Here is a 17,423-nt window from a genome sequence, read left to right as displayed (position 1 = left end):
AACTGATTTTCTATTACTCCTTTCTGCTGACAACAAAACTAGAGGCAGTTTCATTCCTGAAAACGACGACATAATTACAACTTCCACATGTATATCTTACACTTCTTTACAAGAGATGCAACTTAGAAACAGGTGTTCTGAAAAACATGCTCTCGTGCAGTCAAGACAAAGTTAAAAGGTCTTCTGGGGGAAGGAGGTTCCTGGCTCAACCACCTTTTCTATTATTGACATAGATTTGCTTCTATGCTTTTTTTTTTATTACAACATATACTGTCCAGTTTTATGGGGAGAGAACAGTAAGTTCTTCCAGAGGGTTGCAGGAAAGTGAAAATCCTTTTTCTAGACATTTGTGGACACAGACAGCTTTAAAAATGCAGCAGTCCAAGACTCTTGGAGCACAGGAGAAGGAATGAAGACACATTTGGTTACTATACAGAGATTCTGTTAGATTAAAACAGTCAACAGGATCTGATGGAACACAAAGGAGAATGGAAAGAATTACTTCCATTTCTTCGGGTTTTTATGTTTTTAGCTAGGAAAAAAGGTCTAGATACTGGCAAATTCCCAGGAGCAGCACTGGTTTGCCTTTGAAAGCTTCGGTTCTGCAAAGTGGGGCAGGAAAGGCAGTTGAATCTCTTCAAACAGAGAAGTTGCTCGATAACTTGGTGACCTTCCTGTTAAGCCCAAAGGGCCCCAAACACACAGAATCCATAAGACCCATGACATCATCAAACACTGGAAGTTGTTAACCAAATGCCCAGTGTCAGGAAACAACTATCTGTCTGTGACAAACTGAGTTCTTCCCTCTCTATAGGACTGGAAATAATTTATTTTCTATCAAAGTACGCTTACAATCTTTCTCTCTCTCGTCAAAAGACGTGATTTCAGCAATCACTTGCAGGTTACCCATCTGGAAACCCAAAAGAAATTGGTTTTAACCTGCTTTGTGGTCCCTTTACTGGAATAACACTCACCCAAGAAAGTAGTGCCCTTTGAAATGGTCATCCTCTAGGAAAACATAGCTGATGTGAAAAATCATCACATGTAATCCTTCTGTCATGTTCAACGCTCTGAGTATTTAAGTGTTTGCTTAAAAATGTTACAAATGGATTCTGGAAATCCACATATATTTCTTGGAGCTTTTTAAGTTCAATAAAACTGCTTGCATTCATCCACGTAAGATCATGTGGTATTTTAGGAGGAACACCTTAACTATTGTGCTGCAGTTTATTGAGACAGAAGTATTGCTGATTGGCATTAATTAGCTGCTTTATTTTTTACACTAAGCAGTGCACATGGCCCTTCCTATACCAAGTCATACATTAATGGTTTTTTTTAAACAGGTACAAATAACATTAGGTGTGGTAAATAACCACTGAGCACCCTCTGTGTCTCACCTTTCAAAAGTAGGAGTGCCATGGACCCAGGAGAAAAGACATTTCTGCAGCACATACTTACTGTTCAATACTTTCCTGCTCATCCCTAGCTTTTCCCCCCCCTTATTTATAACTGCTTTTAAATTGTTCTGGATTTGCAAACCTTTGGCCTTGCTTCACGCTCTGAGCATCATCCATACAGTCTCACTAGGTATGTGGACTTTATAAGTTGCTCCTTGTAACTTCAAGGGTTTTGTAGGACTGAAGACTCAAAAGCCAAATGGAATCAGAGAGCTGAGGAAAAACAATCGGTCTCTAATGAGCCATTTGTCAAACTGGACAAAAGCTGTACAGCTTGCAAAAAGCTTCCAAGGAGTAGCATTAATTCCAGTCTCACCCACAGACACCTCATGTCCATGGACACTCACTCTGCGAGACTCACATGTACATCCCCGCTGTGGCCAGCTCCCCGCCCTCCCGTGCTCGCGTGCAAACGAGGCAGCGACAGACACGCTGAGGGATCCTCGGCTGCCAGACTTCCCCTTGCAGTTCTGCTAACCTCAGTGCTGACCTACAGTACCCTTAGTTTTCCATTCCTTAGACTCTCTTACACAAATATAGCCCAGGATTCCAAATTGGGCTGTGTTTATTCCAAGAACACAAAGACGACCATTTTCACATCTAAGAAAATGACATGTCTTGATAAAAAATTGAAACATTTTCATACGATGCCAAAAACAAATGAAGTTTTCATCAGCATCCCAGATCCCTGTGGACTGGTTTCTAGTCTATTCTACTAATTCCTGGAGCCCAATGCCAAATTCATGTCTTCCCAAATTTGATTTAATCCTCTCTTGCTTGAACTCCTTATTTCACATTAGCTGGGAACCTTCTCAAAGGTTTTCAACTGTGCCCATTATTAGGTGTCTTTGAGGGAGAGAGTTAATTTAACCACACACAGAAACAGTCCACAGTTGCTTCAATGAGGTGCTATTTTTCATCTTTGCCTTTTAAATCAAACTGAACATTTGGATTCCAAGTGTTGGAAACCATGGAAAATACCTGTAAGTCAAAAAGCAGCACTGCAAATAAGCTGCTTTCTTTTCAAAATCAAAAAGCAACATATTTTTCTTTTAAGTGATCTACCTAAATTTTCAAATACAACAGCCCCATCACAAGATTCTTGGTTTCATTTTGCTAAGTATGTTAACGCTAATTTGCAGTTCAATGGTGAAAAAAAATTCCTGGCTTTTTTTTGTGTGCCATTACCAATGATGATAAATAAATACCAAATACTTTAAAAAATCTATAAATTTATTGTAAATATTGAAAAGCAGCTTTCCACAGGGCTATTAGAAAAACACCTTCATTTCATCAAATTGACCTTTCCTAGAAAATGAGCAGCTCATAACCTTACAACACTAATTAATAATACGGTGCTGACAAATAAAACAAGCTGGTAAATATGAATCTTGTTCATAACAAGATTGCACAAGAAAATATACTGTAATGACCCTGTCTGAGCATCCTGTAATAGCCCATTGTTCCTCTCTATTACTGTCATTCAGCAATTTTTTTAATAGCGGATGTGTGGCTGCAGAGGAACCAATGCAACATGGGACTGCACGTGCATAAATCCTGCCCCATCCTAGAGGTGAGGAGATGGTCCCGGCACTCCTGGGCTGCTCTCTGGATGTGGAGAGCTACACAACAACCCCACATCTCTGCATAGCTTGAATGAGAGAAATAAAAATATTTAGCTACAAGTGCCTAAAGGATTTGTAAACTGAGAAGAGAGCAGAATCATTTTACCTGTGCAGGGCAAATTACAGGAACAACAGGAATGAATAATGGAAAATCATAGGCTTAAATTCTGAGAGATCGTGGAGTCTTTTAGTCAATACATGGCAGAAGAAATAGGAGGTATCCTTCTGTTCCATAAATGAAGAGGAAAGGTGCTAATAAAGATCGTTAGTGCATGACAACTGCGTATTTTACCTGCTCTCTGTATGACAAAAGATGAGCTAACTCAGCACTGCAGTTACTGACACCTTAACTGGACCATGGACTGAAACCTAGCATCTGGTTTTGTTACCTAATTAAAATAGTGACTAGACAACTAATTTCATAACCATACTGTGAATTCATGTCATGCAAATTACTGCAAGTAGTGATTTCTCACCGGTTAAAGGAATCTTTCTGTTTATCAAAGTTTGACTGACCACAGGACACCTGACTGAGCTTGTCCCTGCAATGAGAGTCATGCTAAAGGCAACATCATTCCATTCACTGATTTGCTCAGTTCACTTTCCTATGGGAACAACATTTTAAGGTTCAAACATTTTTGCCTTTGTGCATTTGTTATTCCTTCCATCATTTTGTCTTCCTTGCTACCAGGCTTCTTTGTTTTATTGTTAATTAGTACTCAAAGAAGGAGGAGTTGGACAATGTCCTGTTTAAAATCTGTAAATGTTTAAAAATATAAAAGCTCAGAATTCTATGAAACCCAAGGGCTAAAGAAATTGTAAAAATAAAATAAAACAAAACAAACCTCCGGCTTAACAATTTCCACATTCCTGTATGGTATAATGCTATTTTTGAACACTTTGGTTTGGCAAATGTGCATTCCCACAGGAAGTTGAGTTATTACAGATAACTCTGTCATGCCAGTCTGTCTTCATTGGACAACATGAATTTCCACAGAAACCTGTCTTTCCTTGCCTATGCTGACTTAGAAAGGTTACTGGTCCCTAAAATCTGCTTTGAACCGGGGCTCCTTTTGGTGCTACCACACCGTAGCTGTGTATCCTGGAGGTGGCAGCAGCCACTGCTGTGCTCCGGTGCCCCAGTGCCCCTACAGACAGCACAAGTATTCTGCCATCCTTCCAACAAACCCTGAATTACTGCCATGTCCTTCACTGGTCTGTAATGTGACTCTAGGAGAAGCTTAGCATGTCAGCGGACTATTTTATCCCTGCAGCTCTAAATAAAAAGTGTCCAGTTAAACTACATTGTCTGAATTCTTCTCTTGGATTGCATGCACAATTTTTAGAAGAGAGATCTTCTCTAGAGAAAGAGCTCTGCTTGTACAAGCTCTTCTGAAATAATTGGGGGAGAAAAAGGAAAAGAAAACCTAGGCCCAGCAGCTATCCCGGTGGATCATGCTGAAAGGTTAAAAGCATCTGAGTGATTTTCCTAGATACTCTCAAAATGCTGATACGGCACATCCAGCAAGCAGGGCTGGGGGAACAAAAGGCTCTTAAAAGATCGTGCTGTGACTTCCATCATCAGCCCAATAATGACACTCTCAAGAGTTGAAGATGGACCAAAATCACCTCCTTTAGTCAGAAATTAACAATTTCCAGAATGAGAAACTAATTTCAAATGAATATGACTGTACTTCAGACAGAATTGTTTGAGCTTCCAATTATAACCATTACTCCTGTTTTAGATAAACCCTACACTGTGATAGCAAATAGATATGAAACAAAAATCTATTTCCACTTTACTCACTGGTGTGTAATCTGTGGCAGTGTTAATTGCACTTAGGACATAACACACTGAAAACTACAGAAGTGATACAATCTTTCACATCTCCCTCAAGGAAAAATGATGGAGGGTGAGATCCCCCAGTTCTGTAGGACAAGGAGAAGACCACAATAGCGGAGTTTAACTCGATGGGAATTCTTACTCTTATTTGCATATTGGTTTCTAAAGTTATTCTTTTCTAGGACTATACTTTTCCTCGTTTGTTTTCAGCAGAAAGGCTTTCATCTCCTGATGCACATACACAATTAACAGATTAGAAACAATTTTTTTTTAAAACCCCTCTTTACGCACTTCTTCTAAAACTGGAGAGAAAAAAAAATCAAAACAAAACATAGGAAAAAAACAAACCCTCCCCCACAAGCCCCACACTACACTGGCACGAACATAACCACAAGAAAGGCTGCAACTTAGTTCAGTGTTTAAGTGTCTACTTAGCATGTGCTTTTTCCAACTGCTGCCAGCCACACACAAACCCAGCGCAATCCTGGTGGCCTTCCATGCATTTTAACACAATAAGCAACACATTTAATAAAGAATGAAGAATGCACAGCGGTAGCCACACGGAGTACTTGAATAGCACTCAGGAAAGAGCCTTAATTTGGCTTTCCTGAACTTGTTGAAGCTAACTTTTTCCCCAGTACACACTAAATCAATGTTAAAAAGGTTCCCGATCCCAGTGCTTTGTTACGGTACACACGGCTGCTGTTCCTCTGCGAGGAAGATGGCTCTGAAGTTCAACACGGTCATTTATGGAAAGGGTTCCCACCCCCACCTTCCCCTTCCAAGAAACTGGACGTGTGAAGACAGACATTTCTTTGAGAGGAAGAATAAGGCAGAGATTAATTTCATCTGCATGAGCCAGTATAGGATAAGCTTTTGGAAATACTGTCAAGCCACATTCTTAATGCCCGGCAAAGTGACTCACTCAGAGTCATCACAGGAAAGGAAGTTGAACAGAATCAAAAACGGAACAGGATGGGGGCTTAAACAGGAGAAAGAAGTGAGAGAAAGGAAACTGGATTGTATAAAGTAGTCTGAGGTTACATGTTCTAGAATGAGATTATTTTTTAAATAAATATATAAAGTATGTATCTGTAAAAATATATACACATACGCATATATAAAAATACATGTATGTATGCATGTATTTACAATAAAAAGTGTCTATTTAAAGAGAGACTTGTATTTGTGGATTGCCTTCCAAAGCTGCCTGCTGAGGTATTTGTTTCTGTTTGAGGTGGCATTGACATGGTCTGAGAAATAAACAACAATCCCCTCTAGAAACCCACAAATTTTTTCGAACACATTCCTATTCCACACAATATGAAACTCTCAGAATATGGAGCTCCACACTCATGTACAAATCGACCACAATGCAACAAACACATTAGTACATCATTCCCTAAAGAAACACTGAACAATAAACAAGACACTTTTTTATTCTCCCACCAGAAAATGCGTAATTGACTTTTACTAGAAACTCCATGACACATGGCAAAATTTCTCTCCTCCAAACTTTTTTACTGTGAAAGTTTGGATGATTAGCCACCTAACATAACAATTTTAGGTAACTCAAACAGAAAAAGTATATAGACTGTCTCAATATGTAAGACAGTTACAGCAGACTTCACCACAACAGAAAACACATTACTTGTGCAAGAGAATGTCCACCAACAAAAAGAACAATTGTGGTCCCCAAGGAAGATGAAAAAAACATTTTTTAATATCATCAAGGCAATATTCAATTGAATCACAGCTCTTTAGGTTTCAATCATGTCACCCGGGAGTACAAATTCTGACTGTATAATCCAATACCAATGACTGTCCTTTTTTATGTTCAAGGGGACACAAAGAAAGATGAATACACACATTAAATCATATAACTAAAAAAAGAAACTTCAGAATCAAGGAGGCATGCATGGTCAAAAAATGATCCTGGAAAAATGTATTAGAATAAATACTTCTAAATTCTCCTAAAAAAGCTTATCTCTGTTTGTGTAATATTTCTTATTTAATCCCCAGAGTGACACCTGCTGGACTTCACTAACTGAAACTAAAGGGCAGATACTCCCATTATACAGAATATTTCAGGATAATAATTGCAAAAATGTGCCATTTTAGTAATAAAAGGCTGCATAGTATAATATTTTCCTTCCATTTAGGGTACTCAATAAATACATAGATGCAACTGCAGAAGAAGGAAGTATAATGTCAAAAGGTCTTACTCATTTCTGAAAAGTAAATTTTTAAATTTCTATCTAGGAAGGATTATAGAGTACAACATTTGGTGACAAATTATAGTAATTTCTGATAATATTAATACTGAAAAAATACTTCTAAATCCTAAAACAAATGAGTTCTGGTATAACAAAAATGGTCTCAATACATCCATTGTTTTACTTTCTTGAAATTCTACCAGAATTGTCAGTACTGGGATAATATAAAATTCATGAAAATTAATTGGCAAGATTTTACCACTGTGATGGGGGAGGGGAAACGTAAGGAGAAAAGCTAAATGGTAATTCAAAGAGTGACACTTTATACCCATACAAGCATTCAAGGTTGTGCAGTTTTCAAGCTGAGAATATCAAAGAATAGGTGGAAAAGATTATGTAGATTTTAGGAACATAAGATATTCAGCCCAAACACAGCTAATGGTATACAACAGTGTATGAGGGAGGTGCAGGTGCTTTGAACATAGAAATCAAAAGGAAAAGGTTACTAATGTCTTTCTTTGGCTCCTTGTTCATATTACTACATAGGAAGTCAGAGTGGTATGGGCTTCATTAAACAAAATCATCGCTAATTTTTTGGGCGATATTTTTTCAAATGTAGCCTGCATGACGCAGACATAAATCCAGAAATACAACATTGTTTTATTTTCAAAAATTCAGTTAGAATGGTCAGCTACAGCTTAATAATGGCCAAAACTGCCAGAAAAGGCTTGAGTGACACCTAGGATATATTAAAAGGTAACAGCCTCAGACACACTCAAATTTGCCACAAGAGTCTGATTTCTTTTCTTGAAGGGAGAATATGGCTTCTCTCAAGGAAAGTCTTTTTTTGGTGCATTACAACGAGTTAAATGCATTTCAAATGCATCTTTCCAAAGAAAAGCAACTCAAAATAAATCACTTTTGGACAGCGTATACTGCAGAAATGATTGAAAGTGTTTGCACAGAGCTAGGGCAGAAAAAGGATGACTTTGCTGGGAAAATGTAAACAGTATAAACAGACTTGGGAGACTGAAGCATAAGAGACAACTGTTAAAACAAAACTTGAAAATGTGAAAGTTTAGCCTTTCAGTTCTGCCCAGATACTAAAATAGAACAAAAAGTGTTGCTAAGGAGAAATGTTCTAATGGAACCCAATTTTGTAAGATCTTCTGTTGTACCACACTGGCTGTGGAATTCTCCATTAAGGTAACAGGTGAGAAGTAGGCTATTTTCTACTGCTCTTTGTGCAAGTTTTTTACACTGAAAACATCAGAGCTGCCAATGTGAATGCAAAACGTAAAAAATAATGGGTTGTGTCCACGTATAGAAAGCTTTCTCTGTTTTCTTTTAAACATTAGAAGGATGCAGCATTCAGATATATGCAATTCAGAATATTAGCACTTGTGATTCCCAGTTTTCTAAACAAAGGGTGAGGTCTAGGGTTAATCTACTTTGAAAGGCTCTTTATAAACCTATGTTCTCTCATTAGTTACAACACTGGCAATAATGGAAGTCAGCGTGAGATGGACCTGCATATGCTGTATGTAGAAATAATATACTATATATGTTATTGTATCTCTAATACACATAAACATACAAAAAACCACACTTATTTTACTGCCTAAAAGCTATTTTTTTGCCAACTCACATCTGTTTTGATAGTAGCAGTACTCATTCCTTCCTCGACACAGTAGTATCAAGGATATAGTTAATTCCAGAGCTCTGACAATTTGCTGCACCAAACACTTAAAATACTCACTAGGGACAGAGCAGTTCCATAAGTGAGTAAAGACTGTTTTCAAAAAGTGCAAAGCTTGACTGAGGAAACTGCTGCACATGAAACTCAATGACAGAACTACCCAGGCTTCCAGAGCAGAGGTGGCCAGGGCACTGAGGCAATGCCGGTATTGTGTGTGCGCCACAGGAGTGGCAGCTGAGCAGAAGCACTGAAGGGATTTTGGTACCAAATCAAGAACATCGTAAACACATTGGCAACAGATGGGAACAACTTCTTAAGGAGAAATCCTGTTTTGTTTTCCTAACTGTAGACTTGGACTTCTCATTGGAGAAATCCCCTCAATGGCTTTAATAGATAGCTTATGTTTAGCATTTACTACTGCAGTGACTAGATGCACCTCTGTATACGTGAGTAGATATACACTGTATACGTGTTATTATTAAAACCATATCGATAGTGCTAGTTTCTTCCAAATGACCATGGCCCAGTTTGAATTGCATTACTGCATGACTTCAAGGACTTTTGTGGGTCCAATCCTACCCAGCTCCCGCACATGCCAGGAATGCTACATTACCTCAAATGTATACAATATAGAAGCAAGTTAGTAATGATATGGGTGGCAAAGGAAATTTGTTAATGTGCTTTCTTCCCTCGCTTTTGTTCTTAATTGTATCCTGGTCTAAAATCTGAACTGCAGTACCCAGACAGCACACGGAAAAATCCTGTATTCCCAGAGCAAGTCCCTTTGCTGAACCAGGCAAGGCATTGGTCACCCAGCAAGACACATACAGATCTGTGTTTTCAACTGGAGCACTCAAAAATTACAGAAATTACAAAAAAACCCAGCTGCCAACAGACAGCAGAATGCAAGTGCCTGGAAGGGTGATCTATGTATAATTCCTTCAACAGAAAAATACCCACATTTAGGAAGGTCTTGCCCTTTGATAGTCGGTGGAAAAATTCCCACCGGTTCTCAGTGGGCCAGGATTTCAACAGTTGTGTTGTATCAAGAAGAAAAGCCTATTCAGAGGGACAAATGCTACATCTCTTAATGCAGAGAAAGACTCCAACTGATCACAAACTCAGGGTGAAGTAACATTTGAAGACGCAAGGACACACATAATGCAATTCTTGAACTTGCAATGCATCTTATATATCCAGGTACTTAGTTTTGCCCAGTAAAAAGTGCAGTCACACTGTTCTATGTCAATACCCTGCCTTTGTCTTTGCTTAACCTGCAAATAGTGCAGATTCCGGCATCAAACCTGCAAACACACGTGTCTGGCACATCATCCGTGGGCAGACCCACTTCAGCCTACACCAGCTGCTAATAAAAATCTGGATAACTTAGCTGATACACTTCTGAAGACAGTTGTTCCCACTGCACTGATCATTAAAACACCATATGCACCTTTTATGTGAAGTGCCATCTTAAGCGACTTAGTATCACCAAGTGCCTTTTGTGTGGATTAAAGACTATGGGATTGCTCCTCTGTGCAGTGAAATAGATGAGAGTTTAGGCAAACTTCAGAAGAAAATACTGTGCAAACACAGGCTTTTATTTTTAATTAAGAATTTCAGACAGTACCATAGCACGTGTACTTTAAAAGAAAACAAATGGGTTCAGATCTGGTCTTAACATCGATCTAGATCTAGAGAGTCTCCTTTCAAAGCACCGAGAGGACCGCAGATTGTGAGCACATCCCTGACCTGAACAGGCTTCAGCTGTTAGATGCATTATTAGTGCAAGGGAATGACAAGATCTCCAGTATGCACAGTAGGACCGGGAAGACTGCATTGGCGCAATTATAAAAGCAGCAAAGTCCATCCCCAAGGTACCTCACATGAGTTTATTAAGGCAAAGAGAAAAAAACTCAGGGGTTTTTATAACTATTTCATTATCTTCCCTTATAAACTGCATGGATAACTAAAAGATTAATTGTAGATCAAATCCAAGTGTGATTTATAGCCTAACAAGATTTATTTTCCTGCTCCTATGGCTCCATTGCTTACACACACGAGCAAATGACTAGGATTACCAATCTCAGCACTGCAACCGCATTTGTAAAACCAGAGGGTATCACATCTGTTTTGGAAACTAAAGGAGTGCCAAGACTTTTAACTGCCTATCAGCTGGTACTTGAAGGCACGGAATCACACACTTGCCACTGTTCAATAGTTCCTCAAGGAAAGGAAAAGTGGGCAATTAGCTGTCAATAAATCAGTTCGGTGTTTGCGGTTAAAAACCTCAAACAGTAACACGCCGGCAAGCGTACAGGCTTCAAACTAACCCAACTTTTCCGCAAGCAAACAGAAAGCCCAAACAAAACAGAAGCTTTACCTCTGAAGTTGTGTAATTACAACAGAAAACCTAATTATGAAACAACTCAAGTATGACCTCTTTCTGGCACAGCAAGTTTAGAGAAATACTCAGTAAGCAAACCTACACCACTTTATCACCTAATTCAGCCTCTATTAAAAGAGCTGCAGTTGCATTGAGTTAGTCTCAAGGACCCTTTTCAAGCCAATGAGCTTCTAATTCTCTCCAGATGCAAAGACAGAAATTTGGTTAGTTAATATTACAGGTTTCAGGCAGAATCCTTAAAGGGCTGATTAGGGCATTTTATCTCCTTTTCTATCTATTTAGCCTACCAAGCATAGACAATAACAACACCAGTGATAAAATCAGCTCAACACCTCGCTAACTAAAAATAAACGAAGGTTCTCCTCGTGGCGTTTTTCGGCGCAGATTCCGTATCCCGCGCCGAGGTTAGTGCCAGAGCATGCACACACGCGTTACTATCGCTGCGTTCCGATGGCACAGAACTGCTGCCCGTGGGTACAACAATGAATCCGCTCGGAGCGGCACTCACCACGCGGAGTTTTTACGAGAATGCTTTCAGATGAAGCTGTGAGGAGATGTCTCGCTCAGTCCCTCCGCGGCCAAATGAGAGCGGCGAGAGCGCAGTGCCCCGGCTGGGTGTAATCCAGAGCCCGAGGCTGGCGGCTCTCCCGGCGGAGCAGCGCTGCTGCGGGAGCGCCGGGAGCGTGTCCGATGGCAGCGCGGAGCGGCGGCAGCAGCAGTGAAACATCAGAGCTTCCTGTTACATCACCCGACCCCGCCTGCGGCCGGCGTTGAGTTACTTTTCTCTCCCGAATGGCATGCCCCGGGGAAGCCGGGCTCCCTGGCATTGGAGCGGGGAGCTGGCCGAGCCCCGGCGCTGCCATCTGCTCGCGGACAGCGCAGCCTCTGCCGCACCTGGCCCCAGGGCGGCTCCGCTCGGCCGCCCCGACTCAAAGCCCGGCGCTCTGAAACCACTTCCAAAATACTCGCTCGCTGCTCTGGAGGAGACCACGGGACCTGTCCTTTCACGTATCGAGCCAGTTAGATTCGTCGTCGTCCTCCTCCTCCTCCTCCAGCTAGACCCAGAGAAACAAATTAGTTTGGACTTTTATTCACAAAGAACACAGGAGAGCTGCATTCCTCCTCAGTATGACTGACCTGACCCACCTCTGCCGGCGACTGCAGGGGCTGCATTACATCCCGTACCGTAAGGGCTGAAAAACTCTACACAGAAATACCTTTATTCCTCAGATGTAAAACAGCTGCAAAGGTCAGATTCAAAATTTCAGTTTCAAGCGGGCGCATTGTTTACAGTGCCACTTTGTTTTGTACCCAAGAAAAAGTCGTATTTAAAGAAATAAGTCTTTGAAGTATCAAGGGTAGAAAAAAAGCAACAGGAACATTATCATTGCTGCACACATCTCTATGCTATATTTTTCTAAACACTGGTGATTTGAAAGCACAAGTATGAATAAACTGCCTAGTTTGAAAACTGCCATGATAGAGGACAAAACAGAATTAACAGCAGTCTTCCTACTAGCTTCAAAGAACATTATAACAGGAGCTAAAAACGTTTTTTTGAAACCATTTGTCACTTATTTTTATACAATCATTACCTGTACTAAGGACAGAATCTGTGCCCTCCAAGTCAATGGGCAGTTACTGTGTGCACAGGACAACACTATGCTGTAAAATGGGGAGTTCATGGAGCATTAAACTCAAATTATATGAACACCTGGAACACCAGTACTCCTTACGGAACACCATAAAAGCCTCCCAAAAGTCATGCTGTCATAAGGACCTATCAAAATTTTACCACTGAATTTGCTCATAAAAAAAGATAAAATATTCTGCTTGTTTCTCACTACTTGTCACTTATCCACTTTTTTTTTTTACCAGCAGAATCATATGTGGAACATGCTGTGAACTGGATGAAGGAATTCATCTGGCCATTGATAACATTTTCCTCAAGAAGGAAAACAGCAAGAAACACAAAACTAAGGGGGAAAACCCCCACAAAACAAACAAAAAATACTTCAAACAAAACCCATACCCAATCCAGGGTCGGGAAAAATTGGAAGAGGGAAAAGAGGGGCAGGAATACTGTAAATCCAAATGGCCCCTGGACAACACAAATTTTGAAATCCTACTCCAGGTTTACCAAAAGAGCAGACTTGGATACTCCTTTGGCACATGTGAGCGTTGGTACGTCTATGATCTTACATCAACATGAGAGTGTTTGAGTTCTATAATCAGTGAAGAACTGAGAACTGGCACTCTAAACCTCTAGTCATTATAAACAGATATAAACTGGAGATTAGCTCTGATTCACTCTGATTCTGAACAGTGATGGAAACTAACTTCTCTGAAACAAATGGTGTCACCTCAGGTAGCGGAATTTCATCAGGAGCGAGCCTGATAACATTATTTTAGACCAATTAGGTCTAGATTGTAGATTGCAACATGGTACATTACACAATGTAATTTAGAGAATGATCCATGTATTCCAGCCACGCACACATCTTCAAGACAGGCATCTACATTAGCTAGAGACGTTTATTACACAGGCCATGTTTGATTGGGCTTGTCAAAGTCAATGGAGTTGTGTGCAGGATTTTTTGTTTGTGGGGACTTTTTCAATTGGTTGGTTGCTCTGGGAGTTTTTTGGGTTTATTTTTACAAAGTCTTATGTTCTACTGATTTAGGTAACATTAAAACTTGCTTATTCCTACCCTACAGATACCTGAGACCCCTCATCTGGTGCAGTCCGCACTTCAGAGAGCAGTGGCCCCCAGCACTGCTGCATCTCCCCGTCCTGTGGCTGCGGGGAACGTAAATCACACCCGTACAGGCTGCCCTGGTTACCGACAGCGGAGGAGGGAGCAGTTCAAGGGGACCTAAATGTGCAAACGTACCTGCACTGGAACCAAAGAAGGCTTAAAAGCGGGCAAAGCGAATAACTTCAGTGAATTCCCCCTTTTCCATCAGCGCGATCCCGCCCGGCGCTCGCCGCTCCGCCGGCGCCCTCTCGCGGCCGCCCGGGGCATAAACGCAGGCGCGGAAGCTCCGCGCACGGATTCGCCCCGAACTCAGGTACCCATTACCCTGTGTGAACACTCCGAACACACGCGTACAGCTCCACTTTACCTGAACCTCGCTCTTTCTTTAGAGACACCACTGAAAACAACCAGTTAGGAAGCGTAACCCTTTGGTCCCCTTCACTAAGTTTGGAAAGGTGGAAGCTAAAAAGATGAAGACTTGCTCAAAATGTAAATAAAGACCTATCAGCTTTGAGAGAGTAAATGGATTGGAGATGCAGGGAGAAATGCTGGCTCAAGTGAACTGGAAATAAAACTAAAGCAGGGGGTAGAAAATAAAAAGGAGAAAAAGGAGGCCATACCAGTAAAAATATGAGGGAAAAAAACAATGAATAAAAGGACATTAAATTATTTCTCAGAGACATTTTGCTTCATCATCTGCATGGATTAAGGGTACATACCTAGTTGTTGCAGGTCAGATGATATGCAGAAACTCATCAAACCTCTGTAAAATTGCTTCAGCATGTTGGCTGTTATCATACAGAATGGGAGAAATTTCACAGCACCCTGCATTTCCCCTCTAAAGCAACTGGAGCAAATTCTGGAATGAAATGACTGGATGAATGGTCTCTAGTCCAGTGGAACCGTACAGTCGCTGTAACACTTTAGCACAGTTTCGTGTTCTAACTGCTTCACCATTCTGGCACCTGCTCCATATCTTTTCCTGTGTCGTGCCTCAATGATCCCCCTTCTACATTCATCCTTAAGTTATCTTTGGGAAATGCATAGATCTTTTTTCTGATTCTTAGATTTGGTTGTTCTGCAGCTGTGGGAGATACAGGAGCAAAAAGAAGTGAATGAAGCAGAAGGGCACAAAAGAAACTTCTTGTTATGTTGGAGATCATATCACATTGCAGTTTGGACTTCTTTATGGGAAAAAATAGCCCTATGCACTGTAGAACTAAACAAAAAAAAGGCAGGAAGACAGCAGGATACCTGGTGTGGTGGCCAAATGGAGAGCACACACAGCTGAGAGCAGCGTGCACTCAGATCAAATCTTGATTACAATCAAGATTAAGTTTTTACAGTCTGTGACATTGCTGTCTTGATTCTTATTGCACTAAGTAACAAGCCTGACAGATGAATCACTATGAAATGTTTTCTTAGTCAATTGAAACAGAGGTACTGTTGACATGCTACAGGTACAAATTCTCTTCAGTCTCAACAGTGACATAAGAGAGCCCTCCCTGGATCACTTAATTACTGTTACTGCAAAATGTACTTGCTGCTTGTACTACAGCAGCACGAGGAGTTTCTTCAGGACAGTGTAAGTGGGGTAGAAGAGGATGGGACAATACCTGTTAGTCCTATCCTACAGCAATCCTGGGAGGAGTCTGCGCGGTCCTGGGAGCAACTGATCACTGTGAAGAGACCCTGTTAAATTTCAGTAGAGCTCAGTGAGAAGGAAGCTTATGAGAATGGAAAGCAGCCATACAGCCAGGTTTCTGCTGGGACAAAAAAGATGATATTTCTCCTAGACTTCTGTGGGTTTTGTAGGTGTTGAATCCAGGCAGCCAGGGACAAGTTGCTGGAACAAGAGGGAGCCTAAAGCAGAGATACTGTCATGAAATGACTCAGGAATCACAAGATAATGTGCATACAAATTCATCTATTCTTTCCTATCCTTCTATATCTATTGTCTTATTCCAAAACGTTCTGTTTGACAAAGTTAACCATTCTAGTTCGTAATCTAATCAAACTTACAAAGCTTACAAGTCCTTTTTAATGTTCTTGGTGGGACAGCTTAATGAGTTTCACTTTTACATGGAAGCCCAGGATGTTTTAGTTTAATGCCGTTACTTCAGCTCTGTCTCCTCTTTGAGGTACATCATGTAATCTAGCAATTATGTAAATTTTAATACTGGCTGCCTATGGAAAATTGTTACAACTAAGAATGGAAGATCAAATATTTCTACTGGCTTGATCATAAAATGCAGACAAGGAGAGGTGCAGACATTTGTGCCCTCACCTGCATCCCCAGCCAGGCAGACACAAGCGGTATCAGTGTGGAAGCAGGGTAACCATAGCATAAGTGTAAATCCACCCCAAGTGTGCCTGAAGCCACTCGCCTTGGGGAGGCCACACAAACTGCTGTGCTTCAGCAGGTGCCATGGGACAAGTGGGAAGGTCTGGGAGCAGTTTAAGCCATGGGTTCTCCACTAGTCCAAGTATTTAACCTACTGCTCTGCTCCTGTGCAGTGCAATGCACACCTACAGATTCAACTCCTGGTGCATGAAGAACAGGAAAACCTGGAGAGAAAGGTCAAAGTGATGAACCAGAACAGGAAGATATCAAATGGAAACTGAAACTGGGAGATAAAATGAGCCAAACTAATTCTGTTTATAGCAGCCTTTGGAGTTTATAGGTTTCCTGGCAGAGCTGCCCTTGTCCGATTTATGTGGTTATTGAAGTAGGAGTCTTTGGTGCTCATACATTTTACGTGACAAGACACTACGTAAGTGCTCTCTGGTGTACACTCCTGTTCCTTGAGAATTCTTCAAATCAGACTTAATACATCCTAGTTTAAAAGAGCCATGAAAGGACTTAAGCACCAGAAAAGAGATTTGGATAAGATTTCAGTACAAAAATCTGATTTTGCTTATTCCCTCATTCTGATATTTAGAATGTATAATTGCTTACATTTTCAGCAGTAAAGCTTAGCCATGAGTCTAGATCAGTAACAAGGATCAAAGTCAATGATCCCAACATATACATTTTTAAATCTTTGCGAAAATTTGCCACACTGCTTCAAACCTTTACAGCTTTTACACTCCCTGTATGGATTTTGGTGGGTTAATTCTGATCTCACATTCATTTTACAGTACTGTAATTATATGCACTTCAATGGAGTTACATCTAGGCCTTCATAACCTAAAATAAATCTGATTAAAACAAATCCAGTGTCTATTTCCTTTTTATAGCAGTAGACCTATCCTTTAATCAATGATTGAAACAATCACACTTGACAAGTGATTATTCTTTCACAAGTATTATGCTTTCTTTAGTACAAAAATAGAATTCAAAAAGAATAATGGGGTAATAAACTGAATTTGAATCTTGTTTGCATTTTAACCATTCACTCACACCGTTTTTTGTCCTGC

The 17,423-nt window shown here is 40.5% G+C and overlaps 1 protein-coding gene and 1 long non-coding RNA gene across 2 annotated transcripts in view; one reads left to right on the top strand and one right to left on the bottom strand.

The window, feature by feature from the left end:
• Positions 1-12,065, bottom strand: part of CALCRL (calcitonin receptor like receptor) — a 63,916-nt gene extending 51,851 nt beyond the window's left edge. Inside the window, exon 1 of the mRNA XM_010406489.4 lies at positions 11,753-12,065. The gene's annotated coding sequence lies outside the window, so the exon portion shown is untranslated. The remainder of the gene's footprint in view (positions 1-11,752) is intronic.
• Positions 12,052-17,202, top strand: LOC109145684. Its single transcript, XR_002047280.3, has 3 exons — positions 12,052-12,493; positions 13,126-13,428; positions 13,963-17,202. It is a non-coding gene; the product is annotated as an uncharacterized LOC109145684 (long non-coding RNA).
• The last annotated feature ends 221 nt before the right edge of the window (positions 17,203-17,423 follow it).

The sequence above is a fragment of the Corvus cornix genome, chromosome 7, assembly GCF_000738735.6.
Source record: "Corvus cornix cornix isolate S_Up_H32 chromosome 7, ASM73873v5, whole genome shotgun sequence".
Classification (NCBI taxonomy): Eukaryota; Metazoa; Chordata; class Aves; order Passeriformes; family Corvidae; genus Corvus; species Corvus cornix.
The sequence above is the reverse complement of the archived record's forward strand: the minus strand, read 5'-3'. Positions and strand labels throughout refer to the sequence as shown.